At 45.3% G+C, this 24,225-nt stretch overlaps 1 pseudogene; it reads right to left on the minus strand.

Annotated features, from left to right (window-relative positions):
• Positions 1–23,730: 23,730 nt before the first annotated feature.
• LOC126337449 (5S ribosomal RNA) lies at positions 23,731–23,848 on the minus strand (annotated as a pseudogene).
• Positions 23,849–24,225: the final 377 nt, after the last annotated feature.

Here is a 24,225-nt window from a genome sequence, read left to right on the forward strand (position 1 = left end):
AGTTGAAGGTGAGCCGCCAGCAGTGGTGGATGTGGGGAAGTGAGATGGCGGATTTTTGAGAGCGGATGACCTCGACTTGTGTCCATCAGAAACAGTACATTTGTAAGAATGGATGTCATGAACTGATATGTGTATTATGACTTTTGAACACTATTAAGGTAAATACATTGTTTTTTCTCTATCAAAATCTTTCATTTGCTAACTATGCCTATCAGTAGTTAGTTCCTTCAGTAGTTCGAATCTTTTATTTAGCTGGCAGTAGTGGCGCTCGCTGTATAACAAGAGCTTGAGCAATGAAGATTTTTGTGAGGTAAGTGATTTGTGAAAGGCATAGTTTAATGTTAGTCAGGGCCATTCTGTTGTAGGGATTATTGAAAGTCAGATTCCGTTGCGCTAAAAATATTGTGTGTCAGTTTAGTGTTGATCAGAATAGGTAAAGTGCGAAATGTCTGAGCACGTTCAGTTTTGCTCAGCTGCTTGAAAATCAAATAATGTAAGAGATTTATCAGCATAGTAATTCAATAATTTTTCTAAGGGGACGTTTCATAATATGTACCTATCTGATTACTTAGTTTTTGATAACATACCCGCATTAGTGCGTGTTGTAGACTAGACTAGCTGCAGCAAGGGTTCAATCAGGTGGCCACCGACCCCCCAAAAACTCATCGTAGAAAGTGGGCACCGCTTGGAACACATCGTGTCGACAGTTCTCTGTTTCAGATTGCTGCCATCCTCAGAAATCTCAAAGTTGTGACACTTTAATCGCCTGACCAAGTCTTGTTGTGTGATGTGTAAGCTAGTGATTGGTTAATACAGTAACTACACTTCTCTGCATCATTCAGTACGAGACACAATCACAGATACTTGGTAAATGTTTTGAATCTCATTTTTCTTCTACTCACTGGGACGTGTTGGAATACCCTTCATTAACTGATATTCATTGCTATAAATAAGTACCACATTAAAAAAATGGCTCAAATGGGTCTGAAATCTATGGGACTTAACATCTGAGGTCATCAGTCCCCTGGACTTAGAACTACTTAAACCTAACCAACCTAAGGACATCACACAAATCCATTCCCGAGGCAGAATTCGAACCTGCGACCGTAGCAGCAGCGCGGTTCCGGACTGAAGCGCCTACAACCGCTCGGTCACAGCGGCCGGCTACCGCATTTGAAAACGACCGTTTCTGTAAGGCGCAATCACGAATCCACCTTACTTCCGTGTCAAAATTTATTCCACAGCAGCTGACCGGTACGAGATGCGCACGCCCGTGGGTTGTCAGTAATGGAAGACAAACAATAAAACATTTGCTCTCTCACATTCTCTAAGTCCGCAGTGACCGAGCTAAGAAACCTTTGACCTGAGGTTAGCTCACGACCTAATTCATGAACGCCAGTTAAAATTAAACACGTCTTAAAATATTACTGTTTCTATATTTTCGTTTGTTACTGGAATATGGTGTTAGCTGCCAGGTGCCTATTATTACAAAATACGGCTGAGAGACGCGGGTAGCACGAGTACTCGATTCGGACCGCATGCGGCCCGCGAACCGCAGTTTGACGACCATTGCTCTAGTACACGAAGTGTATTCGCATTTGCCGGTATGGAGCACCATCAGCTGTATAACGGAAAGAGGACAATAAAAATTTGTGCCGGACCGGAACTCGAACCCAGATTTCCGGCTTATTGCGAGCGCACCCCTTACCATTTGGCTACCCTAACACGACTCACGGCCAAACCCAAACTTCCATATGTCCTCAAGCACGTGTCTACAACCTGTACTCGTAGATCCATTTGTATATTCCCGTACAGGGAAGACATTTTACTTGAAAGTCGCTTGCCCAGAGTCGGCGGATAAATACAATATTGCAGTACCTGTATAAATCCGAATTACGCTGCAACAGATAATGCTACAGACTACAGCATAATTCGGAATACCAAAGGCACTGCAATATTGTGCACTACTGGCCATTAAAATTGCTACACCAAGAAGAAATGCAGGTGATAAACGGGTATTCATTGGACAAATATATTATACTAGAACTGACACGTGATTACATTTTCACGCAACTTGGGAGCATAGATCCTGAGAAATCAGTGCCCAGAACAACCACCTCTGGCCGAAACAACAGCCTTGATACGCCTGGGCATTGAATCAAACAGAGCTTGGATGGCGTGTACAGGTACAGCTGCCCATGCAGCTTCAACACGATACCACAGTTCATCAAGAGTAGTGACTGGCGTATTGTGACGAGGCAGTTGCTCGGCCACCATTGACCAGACGTTTTCTATTGGTGAGAGGTCTGTGGCGGAGCGGTTCTAGGCGCTTCAGTCTGGAACCGCGCGACCGCTACGGTCGCAGGTTCGAATCCTGCCTCGGGCATGGATCTGTGTGAGTCCTTAGGTTAGTTAGGTTTAAGTAGTTCTAAGTTCTAGGGGATTGATGACCTCAGATGTTAAATCCCATAGTGCTCAGAGCCATTTTTTGGTGAGAGATCTGGGGAATGTGCTGGACAGGGCAGCAGTCGAACATTTTCTGTACCCACAAAGGCCCGTACAGGACCTGCAACATGCGGTAATGCATTGTCCTGCTGAAATGTAGGGTTTCGCAGGGATCGAATGAAGGGTAGAGCCATGGGTAATTAACAGATCGGAAATGTAACGTCCACTGTTCTGCGAACAAGAGGGGACCGAGAAGTGCAACCAATGGCACCCCATACCATCACGCCAGGTGATACGCCAGTATGGCCATATGCTGTAAACTGAACCTGGATTCATCCGTAAAAATGACATTTTGCCATTCGTGCACCCAGGTTCGTCGTTGAGTACACCGTCGCAGGTGCTCCTGTCTGTGATGCAGCGTCAAGGGTAACCGCAGCCATGGTCTCCGAGCTAATAGTCCATGCTGCTGCAAACGTCGTCGAACGGTTCGTGCAGATGGTTGTTGTCTTGCAAACGTTCCCATCTGTTGACTCAGGGCTCGAGACGTGGCAGCACGATCCGTTGCAGCCATGCTGATAAGATGCCTGTCATGTCGACTGCTAGTGATACGAGGCCGTTGGGATCCAGCACGGCGTTCCGTATTACCCTCCTGAACCCACCGATTCCATATTCTGCTAACAGTAATTGGATCTCCACCAACGCGAGCAGTAGTGTCTCGATTCGACAAACCGAAGTCGCGATAGGCTGCAATCCGACGTTTGTCAAAGTCGGAAACGTGAAGGTACGTTTCACCAGGCAACGCCGGTGAACTGCTGTTTGTGTATGAGAAATCGGTTGGAAACTTTCCTGATTCAGAACGTTGTAGGTGTCGCCACCGGCACCAACCTCGTGTGAATGCTCTGAAAAGCTAATCATTTGCATATCACAGCATCTTCTTCCTGTCGGTTAAATTTCGCGTCTGTAGCACGTAATCTTTGTGGTGTAGCAATTTTAATGGCCAGTAGTGTACAATATTGCAAAATGGTTCAAATGGCTCTAATCGCTATGGGACTAAACATCTGAGATCATCAGTCCCCTAGACTTAGAACGACTTAAACCTAACTAACCTAAGGACAGCACACACATCCATGCCCGAGGCAGGATTCGAACCTGCAACCGTAGCAGGTGCGCGGTTCCGGACTGAAACACCTAGAGCCACTCGGCCACAGCTGCCGGCTTACAATATTGCAGGACCTGTATAATTCCGAATTACTCTGCAACAGATAACATTACCGCGTAGTTCGGAATAACATATCCACTGAAATTGGGTATATTGCTCTAGTAGGTTGTTGAAGAAATTAAACGATAGCGACTCCGGAAATCTGAGGCGTACTGTACGAAGCAGGCGCTGAATATCAATGAGCTGCTGTGCGAGCCGTGCCGGCTTTCGTTCTACCGTTCTCCTCCAGAGTTCGTACCCTTTCGGCGCTCGTGATGCGGTCGCGAGGTGGCCCGCACGAAGGAGGTGATCGACCGAGCGAACGTGCGGAGTGAGGGGCAGTTGCTCGTAGTTACGAGCGAGAGGCAACCTGGGCGACGAAAACAACCTACGAAATCGTCCATTCGGGTCGGCGCCGGCTGTATTGGGAGCGTTTTTGCATGAACTGCGTAGCGAAGAATTTGTTGGTCGTTAGCCGATTACGTGTTGTTGGCGATCCTGACTCGTGACCTACCTTTCCGATGCTGCTGGAGTTTGACTTCAACTGACGTAATAAGGTCATATTGTATTTATCTTATTTGTTGGAGACATATTTTCTGCCCTCCGTGACGCAGGTGTGATGAACCTGAGACAGATTACTGGTTGATTTTCAACCACGAAACTCTGTGCGTGGTATATCTTGTGGTTCGCCGCTACGAAACTTATTGTGCAGTGCTGAATGTAGTAATTCGCGCTGGCGTCTGACGGGGTCGATATTCTGGTTTATCATTCAAACCTTGCGGCTTACTGTGTATTATTTCTTAATCTTAGTGTTTAGTCTGTTTCAGAAAGCACTGTGTATCACTGGGCAGACCGATGCATCAATGTGTGGCCATCCCTCCAGATTTTTTTGCAGGGTCTTGAATGCTTGGATCCATCAAGGACGTGTAATTATTGTAAGACTAATTTATCATTATATGCCTTTGCTTGAGGTAATCTTATGTTAGTTTGATTTGAATTGCTTTTTTAAAATACCCAGGGTTTGAGTGCGATTTGGTTTCTGCCAAGAGGCAGTGACAATTTGTTTCACGTGTTTAGGTACTAATTTGACGTTGTTTTATCTAATATTGTTCTAAGTGCACTACCTTGGGTTTATGAGGATAAGATTATTTACTTAAGTTGTAGCGTGTTCGTTATTGTATGAGATCGTAATTTCTTACGATTTGATGTATCTCTAAGCCTGGGCTGAGGATTTGACCTACGCTTTCTGGCACTTGTGTCTCTTTCATATTTAGGAGACTCTCATGTTCCGTATATGCTCCTGGAACATCCAGTAACAGTTGTCTGTTTTGATGTTAATACCGTTTGAGGGATATTTGTCAGACAAAGTCGGTCTGAGACTTGCATACTTCGCACTATTGGTCGGACCGGCGATTGACGGTGGAGCGGGACAACTGGCCGTTTTCCAAGCTGGCTATTGTGTACGGGGTTTGTGTCCGTACCTGATTGGCGCCTGGAGCTCAAATATACTTAAGTCACCTACTGGTCAGAGGTTCACATACTTAAAAGGAATTTCTGTTTATGTAATTATTGCCCGTCCTTTTCGGTCGTCAGCTGTGTTTCAGACGACAATGAAATGAAATGTCGTGTGGTTACGGCTTCCCGTAGGGTACACCGGTCGCCCGGTGCAAGTCTTTTTAGCTGACGCCACTTCGGTAACTTGCGCGTCGATGTAGATGAATTGATGATGATGAAGAAAACACAACATTAGTGTATTTATTCAGTTACGAATGCATACTCCTAGTGTACCATTTAGTGTCTGTAAGTTAGTTTTATCACTGTTCAGTTTGTCTTCAATGTCGTCCTTGAGATGCTTAACATCGAAAGCATTTTACTGTAATCGCATTACTATAATACCATGAAATTTGCATCAAAGTAAATAGGTTTCTGCCGTTTGTCCTATAACGATTGATCCCTGTCACTCTTCTGTTATCATAGTACAATAATCCAATTAAAGTTGTATTGGCGTAAATCGGCTACAGCCGTCTGATACGTAGCTAGTAAGCACTGTAACGACAAGCTGTTCAGAGAGTTGTTAAAAATCGTAGTTTGTTGCTTTTACTGTTTCAATGGCGAACTTGAACCTGGTTAGATATCTGGCAACCTTTCGTTTGGAATTTTTTTTATTATAATTGTTACTTGAATTAATTGTTTACATAAATAAAAGTATGAGTGCAACAAAAGGTGATTGAAATTCTGCCTCCCCGAGGTCCAGTCCTTCCACTTAGACCTTGCCGGGCGTTTTAAGAGGCGCCGATGTATCATCTTATCATTGTTTACAGAACATGGGTAAAAATTCTCTGGTTCCAGCACACCAAGGCGTCCAACAAACAAACAGAGTACGTGGACGTCCTCACAAAGGACGCTGTGCTCAAGGATCACATACTTATCACTCATTCCATTGCTTCCGCCAATATCCCTGATCTTAATGCGAGGAAACATAACGCATGGAAAGAAGAGCGGGTAGACGGTAAAGAGGTCGCCACTTCTGTACTCTGCAACCTACTGTTTGCCAACGATCGTGGTTTACGCATCCGACATGCGTTAGACGATACCTAGCGTCACAAGGGTCACTCACACTGACCTCCACAATATACGAGTAACAGACTCGCCAAAATGCAAGCGTGACCCAGTTTCAGAAGGCAATATAAATAACAAATCTTTCCTATTGAACGATATCGCTAACAGCATGTACTTTGTGCAAGACACTCTTCAGGTTGTATCACCAATACTACCAGTATCCTCCATTCAGAAAATGCAACACATTACAATTAAATAAAAGAATGAATGTCGCAACTTTGGTTGTTTTTATATCGAACTTGCTGAGCCAGCACAAACTTTTTAAGAAATTATACCTTACACGTATCACTGTCTGTTTCCACGGAGAGGTGCTGTACCATCGTATCCATATCGTTCCATCTTTACATTATGGACGTCATTGCGCAACCAGAACATAATGTCGCTATATAGCTTCAGAAGACATTAGTGAATTTGTACTGTTCTTTTTTTATTCGGCGTGTTCATCCCTTCCAGATGCTTATTCCGAGTTTCAGTTCCATAGAGCCATCACGTGATTTTTGAGAGCGCCATCACTGAAGTTGGTTTTTGTTGTGTATTATGAAAATGGAAGAACGGAATTTGGAGCAACGTCATGCCATCTGGTTTCGTGTTAAACTTGTGAAATAGGCAAATGTAACATTTGAAAGGTTGAAACAGGCATATGGGAAACATTCCTTACCAAAATTTGCTGGCACAAATCATTTCTGGAAGATCGAGAATACCTTGAAGATGCACCAAGCTCAGGGAGACCTTCAACCTCAAAAATCGATGAGAACGTCGAACGTTTGCGTGCTCGTGAGAGATCAGACTGACGTTTAACAATTAGGAAGGTGGTTTACCTGTTAAAAACTTTCACCGTACATCAAATTTTGACCGAAGTTTTTCACATGCGAAAGGTTTGTACCAAAAAGGTACCTAAAAACCTCACAACTGAGAAAAAGACAATCGAAGAAACTAGTGAGTTGATCTTCTTGAGAGGATTGCCAATGACCACGAATAGTTCAGCTGTGTGATCACTAGTGATAAACCCTGGAATTTTGTGTGCGGTCCTCAGCCAAACCGAGAAAGTGAGGAGTGGCACACTGAGACATCTCCCCGACCGAAAAAATGTCGAATGAACAGATCAAAGTTCAAAACAATGCTGATTTGCTTTTTTGGCCGTAGGGGTACTGTCTATAAACAATTCTTTCGTCCAGGACAAACTATATCCTTGAAAGGGTGAGGAAAAGGGCGAATCGACTGAGACCAGACACTGCAGACATGTGGATGCTGCATGACGACAACAGCCCATGTCACACGGCCACTTCCGTCACGGAATTTTTGACCTCAAAAGGCCTTCCTGTTGTTCCACAATCGCCCTATTCACATGATCTGAGTCCTTGTGACTTTTTTCTTTTCCAGAAACTGACAAATACACACATCAAAGAAAGTTTTGCATCACCTCGGTTACGAGAGTTTCAAAACCTGTACAGAAAATTGGAATAGAGATCAACATAAACATCATTTCCGGCCTTTTTATTGCTCATGAAAACCACACATTGCATGTTGTACCACCATACAGCGAAACCTTCAGAGGTGGTGGTCCAGACTGCTGTACACACCGGTACCTCTAATACCCAGCAGCACGTCCATTTGCATTGATGCATGCCTGTATTCATTGTGGCATACTATATACAAGTTCATCAAGGCGCTGTTGGTTCAGGTTCTTACACTCCTCAATGGCGTTTAGGCGTAGATCCCTCAGAGTGGTTGGTGGGTCACGTCGTCCATAAACAGCCCCTTTCAGTCTATCCCAGGCATGTTCGCTAGGGTTCATGTCTGGAGAACATGTTGGCTACTCTAGTCGAGCGATGTCGTTACCCTGAAGGAAGTCATTCACAAGATGTGCACGATGGGGGCGCGAATTGTCGTCCATGAAGACGAATGCCTCGCCAATATGCTGCCGATATGGTTGCACTACCGGTTGGAGGACGGCATTCACGTATCGTACAGCCGTTACGGTGCTTTCCATGACCACCACCGGCGTCGTCGGCTCCACATAATTCCACCCCAAAACATCATGGAACCTCCACCTTGCTGCACTCGCTGGACAGTGTGTCTAAGGCGTTCAGCCTGACCGGTTTGTCTCCAAACACATCTCCGACGATTGTCTGGTTGAAGGCATATGGTACAGTCATTGGTGAAGAGAACGTGATGCCAATTATAAGTTGTCCATTCGGCATGTTCTTGGGCCCATCTGTACCGCGCTGCATGGTGTCGTTATGGACGTCGGGACTGAAGTTGCGCTTCATGCAGCCTATTGCGCACGGTTTGAGTCGTAACACGACGTCCTGTGGCTGCACGAAATGCATTATTCAATATGGCGGAGTTGTTGTCAGGGTACCTCCGAGCCACAATCCTTAGGTAGCGGTCATCTACGAGTACTGCAGTAGTAGCCCTTGGGCGGCCTGAGCGAGGCATGTCATCGACAGTTCCAGTCTCTTTATATCTCCTCCATGTCAGAACGACATCGCTTTGTTCACTAAGAGACGCCTGGACACTTCCCTTGTTGGAGTCCTTCCTGGCACAAAGTAACAATGTGGACACGATCGAACAGCGCTATTGACCGTATAGGCATGGTTGAACTACAGACAACACGAGCCGTGTACCTCCTTCCTGGTGGAATGACAGGAACTGATCGGCTGTCGGACCCCCTCCGTCTAATAGCCGCTGCTCATGCATGGTTGTTTACATCTTTGGGCGCGTTTAGTGACATCTCTGAACAGTCAAAGGGGCTGTCTGTGATACAATATCCACAGTCAAGGTCTATCTTCAGGAGTTCTGGGAACAACGGTGATGCAAAACTTTTTTTTTTTTTGCGTGTGTATGTTAAAAGGACGTCATTTTGGGACTCTGGCGAACACTCAAAACAATGCTACCGATATGTTAAAGGCCTACCACTTGAGGCCTTTTAGCGGTGTTACCGGGCGGTGCATAGCTACTGAAGGACGCTACTTTGAAGCGGACAATAATGTACGAAAAAAATTAATACTTTTCTCATACATCTCTTACCTTACCCTCATAAGTCCCTAGTGCAAATGTATTACAAATCTCTGTTGGTGAATATAATAGACACTGCTGGTAAGTTATAATTCTAATGTGCCACAGAGAGTCCTGTAATGCTGATCTCTCTGTCGATCGCTCTCGTTATGAGTTTCTAATGCTGTAACTGCTAAGTATGCATTATATAGTATTCCATCTTAGACATCTGTAATTGTTACTGAACACAGCGTGTATTCTTTAACGAGAAGAACAAATTAAGATACTTGATGAAATAAAATTAAATTACGATCACTACACTGCTTACCAAAAAAAGTGAAGCACCCATAAGACATAACCGGATAACTATGTCACTTCGAAGAAGTACAAACCATCGGTGGGCATATAAATGATAAGAGATGCAATTCTCTGCGACAAATAGAATCACCACCAGAGAGCACTGGTGTTGTTGGTGTTTAGTGTTATTACCAGGCCTAGTGAGGTATATAACGGGAGTGAAGAGCGTCAGTGACCACTGGGAAGCCGCGTAATCCTGTGAGACACCTTTATCAGCACCTGATGGGGTTTGAAAGGGACCTCATTGTTCTTCTCTGTTTCCCGAGCTGGCAGAACTGTGTGGTATTCAGATCTGTGCGCATTCCGATGTGAGAATATCCCGATGTTGGGCACTACATGTGCACGTGAGGGCAAGCATACTAGATGTCAAGTATACATTCGACCTCGTGTGATCATTAGAAGAGAGGATCGCTGTTACATTGTAACTCCTTCACATCTGCGCTTGCCATCCAAGAACAAGTAATAGACTCCCAGAAAAATTTTGTTTCAACTCTCACCGTCCATGCGTATGTTGCCGTTAACACCACAATACGAATAGCTGCGTCTGGATTGGGGCGATGAGCGGGAAGCATGGACAGCTGATGATTGACGTCGCATTGTGTTCAGCGATGAATCGCAGTTCTGCAGTACTACGGATTACTATGGCAGCGACCAGGGGATGGGTCCCGTTCTTCCAATGTTTTGGAGAAACAGCGGTGCTAGTCCTGGCGTCGTCGAGTTGGGAGTGACAGAGGAAACTGGACTGCAACTCTATGCGTCATGGACATCCTGCTTCTCCGTGTGTTACCTGTCATGCGACAGTACCGTGGTGATATTTTTCAATGTCTCTATGAACTGTCTGAGTGATATTGTGGTATTTCCTTGGCCAGCAAGATCCCCAAATCTATCCCCGATAGATCATCATATGTGGCATCAGCTTGGGCATTAACTCCGTTCCAATTCCATTATTAAGTGCCAATTACAACAATTGTGTTGAAATCCCCTTCCGCAAGGTGAAAGGAAATTGAACTTAGAGCCGGTCAAGCTAGGAAACAAGATTCCTGGATTGGATGCGGCAGGATATTTTGACTGTATCTTCATTTGTAACACATGCATCTACATTAGCACCTGGCCACAATTTTGTGTCGTCTTGTTATCGCTGTAGAGCTGTACTATTGGAAGCAAGGAGAGGATGATCTTTGGTGTCAGTTATCTTCTTTCTATAAGACAACTGCACACACATATTCACAGGGTTCTTTATTCATAACAACAAGAAGTTACTTAACTCAAGACAGTCCAGGTGTTGTGGGCTCTCTGTAATAGTCCACATTAGCCTCACTGCTGGTGAAGTACAAAGTCCCGCTATGTACACTACTCTGGACGCTTGATACTGAGTCACTCTGAGCTAATGGCTGAGCAAACTGCGACTGCCATTCCCACTGGGCTGCGACTGATGACTCAACTCGTTAACTCACTGGATGACTGACTGAGCCCTCCGGTCCACGGCGGCGATCTCCATACCAGCGGTCGAGAGGGCGTTAGCGGCACGTTGCTTGCAAGGCCCTATACCACTCTCCCCTGATAGGCGCATTGCTTGCGCCTGCTGCTCATCTTCCCGCAACGTCATTGCCGCCTGGTTTGCTGGCGACAGCTTATGTCAGCACACGCAGTAATTATGGAAAATACCTTTCACCAACATACGGCAGTAGCCGTACAACACTTAATGTTCAGCTAATTCTTTATATTAAAATTGAAAATTTACGCCCGCATCTCGTGGTCGTGCGGTAGCGTTCTCGCTTCCCACGCCCGAGTTCCCGGGTTCGATTCCCGGCGGGGTCAGGTATTTTCTCTGCCGCGTGATGGCTGTGTGTTGTGTGATGTCCTTCGGTTAGTTAGGTTTAAGTAGTTCTAAGTTCTAGGGAACTGATGACCATAGATGTTAAATCCCATAGTGCTCAGAGCCATTTGAACCATTTAAAATTTACATTCAAAAATTTAAAAACCTTAAAACAGACAATGTAAAAAGATTGAGCCTCTTGTGGAATTAAATTCCTGCCTGCTCCGAGTCCTCAAGAACGACTTCAGAAAATTTAAATATAATAAGAACAGAGCAAGCACACCAATATACAAGTATAAGCGTAAACAAAACAAGGCCTAGAAAGTGGAATTATAATTATTAAGCCTCTTACAAAGTTAAATTAAGTTCTGAAGAACGACTTCAGGAAATTTAATATCAAACAGAGCAAGCACACTGAAATATGAGTATAAGCATGAACAGAACGAGGCCAGAAAAATGCAGTTATAAGAATTAAACCTCGTGCAAGATTAAATTAGGTTTCCAAGAACGTAGCTGTAGACAGTGATTTAAGGTACAGGTTAATGTAGTAAAATTTTCAACAGACAGTTCTTATTAGCTGAATACATTAAATATTAATTACTTGCCGACCAGTTTAGCAGCCCACCTTGAACAAACAGCTATTGAAATAGAGGGGTTACAAGAACACTAGTTCTGCTACTTAATAACAAGGTAGGATGACTTCCGTGATCAGCAACACTCAAGAATAAGCATAGTGCTAAATCACACTAAACCATTAAACACAATACGGTTACCGAATGCTGTCGCTCTTAGAGTGCCACCTGACAACTGTTTGCCTGCCTACTCCACAGAGACCAGAGTGCCGCACACCCCCCCCCCCCCTCCCCCCAACTCTCCCTCGCACCCAAACCCCCCCACCCCCCTCGATTCACATACACACACACACTACTCTTCGCCAGGAATCAATTAAGTACTTGTCTACAACAAACCAAGAATATATGATTAAAGGTGACTTGCCAAAAAAGAAAAGAACCTGAACATGTACATAGTGCCATTGAACACGATATATAACGTCTCATCAGGAGGCTCGATAGCAGAAACAGGTGTATAAATACAATGAAGCGCCAGAGAAACTGGCATAGGCATGCGTATTCAAATGCAGATGTATGTGAACAGGTAGAATATGGCACTGCCGTCGGCAACGCCTATACAGGGTGTTACAAAAAGGTACGGCCAAACTTTCAGGAAACATTCCTCACACACAAATAAAGAAAAGATGTTATTTGGACATGTGTCCAGAAACGCTTAATTTCCATGTTAGAGCTCATTTTAGTTTCGTCAGTATGTACTGTGCTTCCTCGATTCACCGCCAGTTGGCCCAATTGAGGGAAGGTAATGTTGACTTCGGTGCTTGTGTTGATATGCGACTCATTGCTCTACACTACTAGCATCAAGCACATCAGTATGTAGCATCAACAGGTTAGTGTTCATCACGAACGTGGTTTTGCAGTCAGTGCAATGTTTACAAATGCGGAGTTGGCACATGCCCATTTGATGTATGGATTACCACGGGGCAATAGCCGTGGCGCGGTACGTTTGTATCGAGACAGATTTCCAGAACGAAGGTGTCCCGACAGGAAGACGTTCGAAGCAAGTGATCGGCCTCTTAGGGAGCACGGACATTACAGCCTATGACTCGCGACTGGAGAAGACCTAGAACGACGAGGACACCTGCAATGGACGAGGCAATTCTTCGTGCAGTTGACGATAACCCTAATGTCAGCGTAAGAGAAGTTGCTGCTGTACAAGGTACCGTTGACCGCGTCACTGTATGGAGAGTGCTACGGGAGAGCCACTTGTTTCCGTACCATGTACAGCGTGTGCAAACACTATCAGCAGCTGATTGGCCTCCACGGGTACACTTCTGAGAATGGTTCATCCAACAATGTGTCAATCCTTCTTTAAGTGCAAATGTTCTCTTTACGGATGAGGCTTCATTCCGACGTGATCAAATTGTAAATTTTCATAATCAACATGTGTGGGCTGACAAGAATCCGCACACAATTGTGCAATCGCGTCATTAACACAGATTTTCTGTGAACGTTTGGGCAGGCATTGTTGGTGATGTGTTGATTGCGTCCCATGTTCTTCCACCTACGCTCAATGGAGCACGTTATCATGATTTCATACGGGATACTCTACCTGTGCTGCTAGAACATGTGCCTTTACAAGTACGACACAATATGTGGTTCATGCACGATGGAGCTCCTGCACATTTCAGTCGAAGTGTTCGTACGCTTCTCAACAACAGACTCGGTGACCGATGGATTGGTAGAGGCCAATTCCATGGCCTCCACGCTCTCCTAGCCTCAACCGTCTTGACTTTCATTTATGGGGGCATTTGAAAGCTCTTGTCTACGCAACCCCGGTACCAAATGTAGAGACTCTTCGTGCTCGTATTGTGGACGGCTGTGATACAATACGCCCTTCCCCAAGGCTGCATCAGCGCATCAGGGATTCCATGCGAAGGAGGGTGGATGCATGTATCCTCGCTAACGGAGGACATTTTCAACATTTCCTGTACCAAAATGTTCGAAGTCACGCTGGTACGTTCTGTTGCTGTGTGGTTCCATTCCATGATTAATGTGATTTGAAGAGAAGTAATAAAATGAGCTCTAACATGGATAGTAAGCGTTTCCGGACACATGTCCACATAACATATTTTCTTTCTTTGTGTGTGAGGAATGTTTCCTGAAAGTTTGGCGGTACCTTTTCGTAGCACCCTGTATAAGATAAGAAGTGTCTGGCGTAGTTGTTAGATTGGTTACTGCTGCTACAACGGCAGATTATCAAGCTTTAAGTGAGTTTGAACGCACGGGCGATGGGACGCAGCATTTCACGAGTGTACAGTGAATATCAGGAGTCCCGTAAAACATCAGATATCCGACATCGCTGAAGCCAGAAAAAGATCCTACAAGAACAGGACCAACGACGACTGAAGAGAATCGTTCAATGTGACAGCAGTGCAACCCTTCCGCAAATTGCTGCAGATTCCAGTGCTGGGGCATTAACAAGTGTTGGCGTGCGAACCATTCAACGGAACACAAAGCCTTACGCCTTGCCTGGACCCGTCAACACTGACATTGGAAACATGTTGCCTGGTCGTACGATTCTCGTTTCAGATTGTGTCGAGCGCATGGACGTGTACAGGTATGGAGACAACCTCACGAATCCATGGACCCAGCATATCAGCAGGGGACTGTTCAAGCTTGTGGAGGCTCTGTAATGGTGTGGGGCACGTGCAGCTGGAGTAATATGGGAGCCCTGGTACGTCTAGATACGACTCTGACAGATGACACGTACGTAAGCATCCTGTCTGATCACCTGCATCCTTTCATACCCCCTGTGCATTCCGACGGAGTTGGGCAATTCCAGCAGGACAATGCGACACCCCACACATCGAAAACCAAAATTGCCCCAGCGTGGCTCCAGGAACATTCTCCTGAGTCTAAACAGATCCGCTGGCCACCAAAGTCCCCAGACGTGCACAATATTGAGCATATCTGGGATGCCTTGCAATGTGCTGTTCAGAAGAGCACCCCCTCGTACTCTTACGGATTTATGGACAGCCCTGCAGAAATCATGGTGTCAATTCCCTCCAGCAAGAGTTCAGACATCATTCGAGTCCATGCCACGTAGCGTTGCGGCACTTCTGCGTATGAGGCGATATGTGGCAGGAGTACCAGTTTCTTTGGCTCTTCAGTGTAATTGTCTCACAATATGCCTTACGCTCTGAAAGGCGACACACGGAATCGTGACAATTTTAGAGACACGAGGGTACCTCAAGGAACAGATGAAAATGCCCTCTCAAGTTCCCCATCAATCCACCAAACCCTGGGACGCAAACAAAGAGCTAGCTGCGCATATCGCTTCCACGCTGCTGCCCGTCCTCTCCACAAACGAATGTCTGCACGCCGATGACTCCGCACTCGTTCACGTGGTCACCAACTTCCTCCAGGCTACCTCGTCCCTTCCATACACATCAAAATTACGCGGCCGCCGCTGTGAGCAAACCCCCTGCCTCGAGACAAGAGAAATCGAAGAGCACAAAATCGACCTGATGCTCGATGGGCAAGCATCACTTACCACACGAGAGAATACAACCGCTCCTCTTTATGACACCCTTCCCAACCGAATCAGTTGAAGCATCTAGGCCAGTGGGGGAGCGGCCTCATACTGATAAGTGGTTTCATACTGCCAAGTTATATGTCAGATTGACTCGATATTGTTATATCTGCAATAACATCACTTACCCTCTCAATACGTGAGGTAACATTTCATTTCCTCCTCCACTTCTGAGAGATTGTAACCTCCCCACAAAATAAAATAATATATGAATAATACTCTCATTTAGCGTAACTACCCAACAGTGAAAATATAATACAATGTGACAAACCTATAACCTTTCAATAATTGACAGTCAAGTTAACCTGGTAAATTTTGGACGTCAGCAATGCTGCGTCGTGGCCGTGATACATCATTCTGAATAAGCTGAAAAATCTTACCTTAATTAGGTCGCCGGATAACGCATATATATCTGCTCCTATAAGAAATTTTCCTGGCGCAGCTAAGTGCATTGCTGGCCGATAGATTTGTCTTATAAAAAAGGAAAGAACTGACTTTTCTTTTCAATAATCGGGATTGCCAAGGATTGGAGAAATTAGTGAATTCTTTAAATTGAGATAAATGTCAAAAGTTACTTTTTATGAGAAAGATTATTATTAACAGATTTCTTTTAAAAACATTTACATGGGACTTGATGTAACAATGCTACATATGCGCGAGGCTGCTTTTACCTTATCCTATAACGCTCAGGCTCAGCCATCTCTGCACACGACCGGCCCAGCCAACACGGTACACCAGACCAGACTGCTCGCTAGCAACAACATGCTCCTACTGCTACACAGTTCCTACTGCAGTCAATACTGCTCTTTGGTCTCAGATTCTCTTCTAGGTTACATATCGCAGGCATCGCGTGATCAATACATCGAAATTACATCAGCTCGAGTGCGCTGGCAACAAGTTCTCTAATTATGGACCTCTTACAAGATTCACTTTTTATTTTGTCAGGCAGTTTATATCAACACTGTAGTCATTTTCGAGATAGCGAATAACATACACAACCTAAAATATTATTTGCCATAACGTCGTCAACGTGCATGTATGTGACAGATGCCGTAAATAAAAACATTGGTGTATGCGATGCCACGGAAGATTCCCTAATTCGTGACTTCAAGGCGGTGGCCTGGCCGAAATTGGTTGACTGTAAACAAATGTTAGTATCAGCTTTTGGTGGTGCCGTTAAGCCATTCGTTAAATGTGTCGATGCCTTACCACTTGTAACTGTGGCTGTGAAGTACGTGTATAAAGGAGACAATGCTAGTTCACGTTCTTAGGGTGATACAATGTGTACTAGTTTCGTGCTAAAAGATGATAGTGACTGACCACACAGCGTTAATCTTCGACAGCCAGCAGTTCAGCGCATGACGCCGCCTCTTCGATTATCTCACTTGAAGCCCTCAGAAAAAGGAATCTTCTCGGGAGGAGGAGGGGGGACTAATGTGCTCAGTCGTCATGCACTATCACCACGCTAAGAACTGATTTGCAGAAAGACTTTCGCTTTCTGTTAATCTCAGAGACATCACAGTTTTCAACCTCATTTACAACTGTATAGTTGAAATCTGAAAATCCCTTCGTGATGCGTCATATTTTGTACACTCATGCTCATAAATTACGGATAATTGCAGAATGTAGTACCACACAACGTGGCACTACACAAAACTGGTGCTAACAGCATAGGTACATAGCGAACACACACGACACAGATCTGTAAGTCCACGGTATTGGTGATAAGTTGAGAAAACCGTCCCGAAACACACGTGCTACAAAACGCCACTGTTTCCTGCCCATGTACCCCGACATCAATATGGGATATGATCACCATGCACACGTACACAGGCCGCACAACCGGTTGGCATAGTCTTATCAGATGGACGAGCAGCTGCTGGGATATAGCCTCCCATTCCTGCACCAGTGCCTGTCGGAGATCCTGAAGTGTCCTAGGGGTTTGAAGACATACAGCGCTACGTCGACTGAGAGCAACCCAGACGTGCTCGATGGGGTTTAGGTCTGGAGAACACACAGGCCACTCCATTCGCCTGATATCTTCTGTTTCAAGGTATTCCTCCACGATGGCACCTCGGAGGGGCCTTGTGTTATCATCCATCAGGAGGAAGGTGGGACCCACTCCATCCCTGAGAAGGCGGACATACTGGTGCAAAATGTCGTCCCGATACACCTGACCTGTTACAGTTCCTCTGTCAAAGACATGCAGGGGTGTACGTGCACCAATCAAAATCCCGCCCCACACCATCAAACCACGACCTCCATACAGGTTCCTTTCAAGGACATTAAGGGGTAGGTATCTGGTTCCTGGTTCACGCCAGATGAAAACCCGGCGAGAATCACTGTTCAGACTATACCTGGACCCGTCTGTGAACATAACCTGGGACCACTGTTCCAATGACCATGTACTGTGTTCTTGACACCGGGCTTTACGGGCTTTCCTGTGACCAGGGGTCAGTGGAATGCACCTTGCAGGTCTCTGGGCGAATAAACCATGTCTTTTAAGACGTCTGTAGACTGTGTGCCAGGAGACAACTGTTCCAGTGGCTGCGGTAAGGTCCTGAGCAAGGCTATTTTGGGATCACACTTTGTGGCACACGGAGGGCCCGTGCTACGATCTGCTGTGTTTGACCAACCTCCAGTCGCTCTAGTATTCTACCCCTCATAACGTCATCAATATGTGTTCTTTGAGCCATTTTCAACACACAGTCACCATTAGCACGTCTGAAAACGTCTGCACACTTACTTGCTGCACCGTACTCTCACACGCACCAACACACCTCTGCGTATGTGGACTGCTCCCAGCACCACCCTGCGACGACCGTAGGTCAAATGCACTGCATAGTCATACCTCGAGGTAATTTAAACCCGCAAACTTCCCACCAGAGCGTTGTTTCACCATGTATCAGCATTATCCTTAATTTATGAGCATGAGTGTAGTATTCACAATACTGTAAAATACGACGCACCACGAAGAAATTTTCCAAATGAGACAGAAATCAGTAGATTTGATGTAAATGTACAGACAAACAAATTATTACAACCTCAGAAAAACTGGATGATTTGTTCCAGAGAATGAGCTTCACTGACTGAGCAAGTCAATAACGTGTTGGTCCACCTTTGCCCGTTATCCAATCAGACTTGGCATTGATTAACAGAGTTTTTGGATTTTCTCCTAAGGATATCGAGCCATTTTCTGTTCAACTGGTATATCAGATCATCAAAATCCCAAGCTGGTTGCAGGACCCTGCCCATAATGCTCCAAACGCTCTCACTCGAGGAGAGATCGGGCAATCTTGTTGGTCAAGGTAATCTTCGGCAAATACGAAGACAAGCGGTAGAAACACTAGCCTTGTGCGGGCGGGCATTATCTTGCTGAAATGTAAGCCCAGGGTGGCTTGCCATGAAGGGCAACAAAACGGGGCGTAGAATGTCTTCGACGTGGCTCTGTGCTGAAAGCGTGCCGCAGATGACAACCACAGGAGTCCTGCTTTGAAATGAAATGGCACCCCAGACTATCACTCCTGGTCGTCGGGGTTTATGGCGGACGACAGTCAGGTTGATGCCCCACCGGTGTCTAGCCGGCCGATGTGGCCGAGCGGTTCTAGGCGCTTCAGTATCGAACCGCGCTGCTTCAGGTTCGAATCGTGCCTCGAGCATGGATGTGTGTGATGTCTTTAGGTTAGTTAGGTTTAAGTAGTTCTAAGTCTAGGCGAATGATGACCTCAGATGTTAGGTCCCATAGTGCTTAGAGCCATTTGAGCCATTTGAACCCACTGGTGTCTGGAGCGCCTCCAGAAGTTTCCGCTGGTCATGAGGCGCACTTCGACAATTCTACTCCAGTCAATGAGATTCCAGGTCTAAGGCGTGCCCTGGGGCGCCCCAAACAGAGGTGGGATACCAACCCGACTGTCACCCGCTACATGGCCTGACGAGTAGGAGTGATAGTCTGGAGAGTGATTTGTTTTCATAGCAGACGCTATTTGGTCGTTATCCACTTATGGCACACTGGTTTTGTCGTCAACATTCTACACCCTGTTTTGTTGGCCTTCATAGCAATCCGTCTTCCATTTCAGCAAGATAATGTCCGTCCGTATACGGAGAGAGTTTATACAGTTTGTCTTCATGCTTGCAAAACCGTGCCTTGACCGGCAAGGTCACCGGATCTCTCCGCAATTGAGGATGAGGGGAGCATTATGGACAGGGCCCTCCAACCAGCTCAGGATTTTCACGATCTAATGCACAAATTGAACAGAATTCAGCACGATTTCCCTCAAGAGGACATCCAGCAGTTCTATCAATGGCAAGCCGAATAACTGCTTGCATAAAGGCCAGAGGCGGACCAACAAGTTATTGACTTCTCAATTTGTGAAGCTCATTCTCTGAATAAATCACCCAATTTTTTTGAAATTTGTACATGCATATCACATCTAGCGATTTTCTTCCTATCAGGATAATTCCTTCATGGTACTTTTTCTGTCTTAGAGTGTACACATGATGTATTGTGACTCAGTACTGAGTGGCTAGCACACTGGTCTCGCATTCGGGAGGACGACGGTTCAATCCCGTCTCCGGCCATCATGATTTAGGTTTTCCGTGATTTCCCTAAATCTTTTCAGGGAAATGCCGGGATGGTTCCTATGAAAGGGCACGGCCGATTTCCTTTCCAATCCTTCCCTAACCCGAGGTTGCGCTCCGTCTCTAATGGCCTCGTTGTCGACGAGACGTTAAACACTAGCCACCACTATTCCGTACTGAGGATTCATATGAAAGTAATACTGTGATGCCTCAACCTGAACTAATGGCGATAGAACTTCAGAATTAGCAGGACTAAATAAAAGGTAATCGAGGCTAAAAATTAACTCATAAACTTCAGTAACTAATGAGTGGGAAAATATGCATTTAAATTTTATATTTGATGGCGGCTAGAGATGATCAATAGATAATGATATTGCATACGTAGATATGTAGATATTTTCCTCTGATTTCGACGAATAGACACCTAGTTGCATTAAGAAGTTACTAATTATCACCAAGGAGGCAATTTCCATTAATACCAAATCGTTGTATGGATTTGACGCTTTTTCGCGGAGGGATCCATCCGCAAGACAAAGTTGGCCGTCAGGAAGATGCCAGGGCCCAAGTTATCTTCCCAGAGTGGTCCCACCTGAATTACTGCATAAGACTTATTTAAATTGACGATAATAATCAGAGCCACTTTTGTCTGACGACTGTTAATTTCGGTAGAAGAAGTTTCATATAGTACCCAATGTGAGCCATCACTTGCTAAATCTGTGGATCTCTACGGAGTCAACACGTGTTCTTGCTATAGGTGCAGTCATTCCGCTAACCGCATTGACGTACAGTTTGGGCTTCATGTTTTTGCAGTGCTCCTGAGTGCTGCAGACTCCAGCAAATCATTTTAGCATCTTATTGTTTGTCACAACAGCTCGGTTAATAAATGAATTTTAAGAAAAAGAGGCGAACCACTAAGGAATGCCGGCCGGTGTGATCGAGCGGTTCTAGGCGCTACAGTCTGGAACAGCGCGACCGCTACGGTCGCAGGTTCAAATCCTGCCTCGAACATGGATGTGTGTGATGTCCTTAGGTTAGTTAGGTTTAAGTAGTTCTAAGTTCTAAGGGACTGATGGCCTCAGATGTTGAGTCCCATAGTGCTCAGAGCCACTGAGGAATTATCCATATGGGACATAAATCGTTAGATATGTACAGACAAACACTTGATTAGCATTCCAGAAAAATAGGATGATTTATTCCCGAGAAAGAACTTCACAAGGTGAGCAAGTCAGGAACGGGTTGGACCACTTCTAACCATTATGGAAGCAGCTACTTGGCTTGGCGACGATTGACAGGGTTGACGAAAGTCCTCCTGTGGGATATTGTTCAAAATTCTGTCCAAAAAACGCTATAACGTCAAAATCCCGAGCTGGTTGAATGACCCTGCCCACAATGCTCCAAAGGAGAGAACAAAACGGATCGTAGAATATCGTCGACGTATCGGTGTGCTTTAAGAGCGCCGCGGCTGACAACCAAAGGGCTGATGAATCTTCTGGCGAAGATGATGGGTACGAAACTCATTGAAACATTGCGACAAGACGACGCCACCACTCGGCTGATAACTCGAGAAGAATTCATCAGCGGAATACGCCGAGAAAGACTGCAATCGCTTAAACCAAAGGGCTCCTGCTGTGAAATGAAATGGTACCCCAGACCATCACTCCAGTGCGTCAGGCCACACGGTAGGTCATAGCTTGCTGTCCCACCACTGTCTGGGGCTCTCCAGGCACGTCTTTACTGGTCATCGGGGTCTGGAATCTCGTTGTCTGGAGTAGAATTGTCTTCAGTTATGAACCCCGCTTCGAATTGAGTCCCGATGACCAGCGAAGACGTATCTGGAGACGCCCCAGTCAGCTACCAAACTAATTGTCTGGAGCCATACGGCACAATAACCAGGGCTGATGGTCTGAGGTGCCATTTTATTTCGTAGCAGGACCCCTTTGGTTGCCATCCACGGCACCCTTATAGCTCACTGATACGTCGACTATATTCTGCTCCCCGCATTGTGGCCCTTTATGGCAAGCCATCATGGACTTACAGTTCAGCAAAATAGTAAAAGGCGCCAGGTCTCTCCCCAGTCGGAGTACTATGGACAGGACCCTCCAACTAGATCAGGCTTTTGACGATATAATGCACCAATCGGACAGAACTCGGCACAGTATCACACAGGAGGATATCTATCACCTCTATCAATGCCGAGCTGCATAACCCCTTGCATAAGGGCTAGAGGCGGACCAACGCGTTATTGATTTGCTCAATTTGTGAAGCCCTTTCTCTTGAGTAAATCAACCAAATTTACTAAAATTTTAATCATTACTTTGTCTAGGCATATACATCACATTTAATAATTCCCGTCACATTTGGATAATTTCTTCGTGGTGCTTCTTGCGTATTACGGCGATAGCTCGAAAGTGCTACCGGAACTGAACCCCAAAGACGTACATGGTGACGCTTAGGTGGTGCTAAAGGTTCTACTTCCGCCGCAGCGTCACCGAACAGAATCTCTCACTCATCTGTTTTCATTTTTTCCTATTAATTGTCCACGATTTTCTCTTGTTGAGCGAGCAGTGACTACCGGTACAGTAACCTGTAAAAGTTGAATTGTTTAATCACGCTTTTTCAATCGTTTCAGTGCTGTCACGTCAATTAATAAAGTGATTTTCGTGTATCTGTATCTGACGGTTTCGTTCATTATAATTGTTTCTTTGAATCTGTCTATTACCCACATAGCTTTGTGATCTCCCTTCCTGTACTTAATTCCGATTAATAACTTGATCGTAACAATAATGATTAACGTAGAGCTAATGCGTAAATCACGGTCAGGATAGAATGTTGTAAGGTCGGTGTCCATTTGTAAACAGACGGCACCAGGGTTGGCTGATGCAATTCGCCTATTTTTTGTTCAAAAATGTTCAAATGTGTGTGAAAGCTTATGGGACTTAACTCCTAAGGGCATCAGTCCCTAAGCTTACACACTACTTAACCTAAAGTATCCTAAGGACGAACACACACATCCATGTCCGAGGTAGGACTCGAATCTTCGCCAGGACCAGCCGCACAGTCTATGACTGCAGCGCCTTAAACCGCTCGGCTAATCCCGCGCGGCTATTTTTTGTTGTTTTTCTTTTTGAAATATGTTCATAAATTGCGTACACAATATTACTATGCTTTTGCATTTTATGTTTCATTCATGCAGCGCTGTTTGTTCCAGATACTGGCTATTTTTTTATCACGTTCCACACAAGACTTTTTAGGATAACTGATAAGAATTTTCCTTGATTTGTGGAAGTAGTATATTCAAAAATATAAACCTAGAACTATATCTTCCCTCAAGACGTTTGCTGTGTGTATTAAATCTCACTAAAATACACTCCACCCGAACAGGCCTTGGAAGGCTCAACGGTACCGACCAGCCACCGTGTCATCCTCAGCTCACAGGCGTCACCGGATGCGGATATGGAGGGCCATGTGGTCAGCACGCCGCTCTTCCGGCCGGAGCCGCTACTTCTCAATCAAGTAGCTCCTCAGTTTGCCTCACAAGGGCTGACTGCACCCCGCTTGCCAACAGCGCTCGGCAGACCGGATGGTCACCCATCCAAGTGCTAGCCCAGCCCGACAACGCTTAACTCCGGTGATCTGACGGGAACCGGTGTTACCACTGCATAAAGGCCGTTGGCTATTAAACCTCACAATTTTTTAAAATATTCTTAGACGCACTACAGGTGAAGCTTCGTAGCAGTAGGGTGGACATGCGTAGCGATCTGGGCTGATTACAGAGATGCCATTTTCATGCACTTCACATCTGCAAGTCACTTATCCTAATCCGCATTCGTAAGCCTGTCCAGAATATTTTGAAAATCACTTTAATGTGACGGTACACCAGATTTCTAAAAATAGGCATATGTTTGGCCTGAAGATTTTGCTACTGGAGTAAGACATCCTAATTTACATTTCACTGACTAAAAACGTAAAGACCGATTGTGAAGTCATTTAAATACAATGTATCCTGTTGTATTGTTCACATGTCCCGTAAGTTACACTTTTCTGTCGTAAT

This window comes from Schistocerca gregaria, chromosome 2 (assembly GCF_023897955.1).
Source record: "Schistocerca gregaria isolate iqSchGreg1 chromosome 2, iqSchGreg1.2, whole genome shotgun sequence".
NCBI classification, from domain to species: Eukaryota; Metazoa; Arthropoda; class Insecta; order Orthoptera; family Acrididae; genus Schistocerca; species Schistocerca gregaria.